Here is a 2,887-nt window from a genome sequence, read left to right on the forward strand (position 1 = left end):
CACAAATGTGCCAAGCATGCACTCAAACCCATCATCCACATCATGAATGAAGATATTAAATATTACCAGTCCCAGACCCTGTAGAACCCACTTGATACCTCCTACCAGCTAGACATTGATACATTGATGTCTACTAGTTAAGCATGATGATCCAACAAGCTCTTTATCCACCCTACAGTACTTTCATTTCATCTATATTTCCATAGCTTGTTAATGAGAATGCCATGGGAGTCATTCAAAAGCCTTGCTGTAGTCAAAGTATATCACATTCACTGTTCTTCTGCCATCCACAGAGCCCATCACCTTATCATAGAAAGAAATCAGGTTGTTCAGGTATGACCTGCCCTTGGTATACTCATGCTAGCTATTCCTGATCACCTTGTTCTCCTCTAGAGGCATCCTTGAGGATCTGTTTGATGATTTTTCCATGCATTGATGTCAGGCTGACTGGTCTAATTCACTGGAGCCTCCTTCTTCTCTTTCTTAAGGATGGGCACTATATTTGCCCTTTTCCAATGATCAGGGACTTTATCCAACCTCCATGAGTTTTCAAAAAGGAAAGTAACTAAAAATACATCAACCAGTTCCTTCAATATCCTAGGGTGCATCCCATCCAGCCCTACTGACTAGAAAGCATCTAGCTTCTCTAAGTAATCCATCACCTGTTCTTCTACTACACTAGGCTGTTTGTCTCCTTCCCTATCATTGCTGCCAACTGTACTCATCAGATGATAGCTGCCCTGCAAAAAAGCACTTAAAAAAAGCATTCAGCCTTCTCTACCTCATCCATAACTAGACTGACTTCTGTATTTTGAAAGGGACCTATGGTTTCTCTCATATTCCTCATACCTTTGACATAATTGCAGAATCCCTTTTTATTGCCTTTTATGTATGTTGCCAGCTGCATATCATAGTGTGCCTTGGTCTTCCTAATTTTCTCTCTGCATGCCATGTAATATTCTGATACTCTTCTCTACACCAGGTTTCCCCTTTTTATAGGATTCCTTTTTGAGTTTCAACCCATTGAAGATGTTGCTGTCTAGCCAGGTTTGGTTTCCTGTTACATTTCTCATTCTTCTATTGAATTGGGATAGATTTCTCCTGCACTGTTAAAAGAGTTGCCTCCCTGGGGATCCTGCCCACCAGTTCCCTGAGTTACTTAAAGCCTGATTTTCTGAAGTCTAGTGTATTTATTCTGTGGCTTTCCTTCCTTCCTCCCATTAGGATATTGAACTCTATCATTTCATTGTCAGTGGGAGTGTTTACACATTCATTAATGCACCTTTGATACTGCACATTAATACCTGTAATAAGAGGTACTACATAAAGGCGCATTAGACCGCACTAATGCAGAGTAGCAAAGATTAAAGGTATTTTTGTAATGCTTAATGCACAGTAGACTAATTCTACTGCGCATTACTGCATTACCACAGTTTTTGCCGTGGCATGCTAACGTGGAGGAGAATAGGCTACTATGCATTATGGCATCTAATTTAGATGTACCTCCTGTCACTCAAGTTGCTTTCCATCTTCACATTCTCAATCAATTCTTCTCTCTTTGTGAGTACTAAGGCAAGAAGTGGAAGATAGGCCTATTGAAAGCCTCTGGGTAAAGTTCAGAGGGAAGAGCAGCAAGGAAGATGTCATGGTGGGTATCTGCTACATCTATCTATCTATCTATCTATCTATCTATCTATCTATCCACACACAGTAGCCAATTGCCCATCAAGAATGATGGAGGAAGGGGAGGGGGCTGGGATGGAATGCTGCCACCTAATGCCCCATGTTGCCGCTGTTCTGCCTCTTACAGAGAGTGGGGTCCTCCCTCTATCCAATCCTCGGCATAGCTTCGAAAGCATGGTGGTGCTCCCCCACACCTGGAGCACTCTGATTTGCTGTTTCCATCAGCCAATTAGAGTGACAATAAAGCATTACAGACAGACCGACAGACAGACTTAGGCTTTTATAATATTAGAATAATATAAAATATACAGGGTGTTTACACCCTTGTGTAATTTTAACTTTAATAACTTTGGATGTACACATGATGGAAGCAAACTGTAAATGGCGATTGAAAGCAGAATTCATTAAGTTTTAACACAATATCGTTCAAATTTCTAGACTTCAACATAACCGTCATCTTCTGCAGTTTATTATTCCCAGGTGCACCATTTGAATATGCTCCTGGGAGCAATCAACTTCAGAGCAATAAGCACAACCATTTATTCATTCACAGCATGTACAGCCAGGTCAGAGCAGCCCCATCTGACAGGGGGTTCTGGGGGTCAGTCTGCCAGCCTGGGGCTGCTCTCCCCAGCTAAACATGTTGCGGAGCATCTGACTGGTGCACAAGAGAGCTTCAGTGTTGAGCTAGCTAGCAGGCAGGACTATTTACAAGTATATTATAGTGCTGCAAAGTAAATTAATGTACTTCAGACTACTAGGGGCGCACGTGTAGACACCAAGATGTTTACTGTGCAGATACTTAGTCAACTGCACAGTAAACATTTCATGTAGATGCATCCTGAAAGGAACACACATATTGATTGGAAAAGGAGCTTTAACTCTTCACCTTCTTGTCATAGTTTAACTATGAAACCCTAATATCAGATTAGCAGTTTATGCACATCTACTAGCAAAGTGCCCGTCAAGAATGACGGGTGTGTGGAGGGCATGGAGTGCCACCACCCACTGCCCCGTGTTGCTGCTGCCACTCTGCATCCGGCTGTGCGCAACCCTGCCCCACTCTGTGTCCAGCCCCGTGTGCCCCCCCACATCTCAGACATACATGCACCCACACCCACACAGCCACACCCACACAGCCACATGATCCCCACAGCCTCTGCCCCATAATCTTTATCCCTTCCTCCCCAAGTCCCCACAGTCT

The sequence above is a fragment of the Gavialis gangeticus genome, unplaced genomic scaffold, assembly GCF_001723915.1.
Source record: "Gavialis gangeticus isolate Ggan-Ray unplaced genomic scaffold, GavGan_comp1, whole genome shotgun sequence".
In the NCBI taxonomy this organism is placed as follows: domain Eukaryota; kingdom Metazoa; phylum Chordata; order Crocodylia; family Gavialidae; genus Gavialis; species Gavialis gangeticus.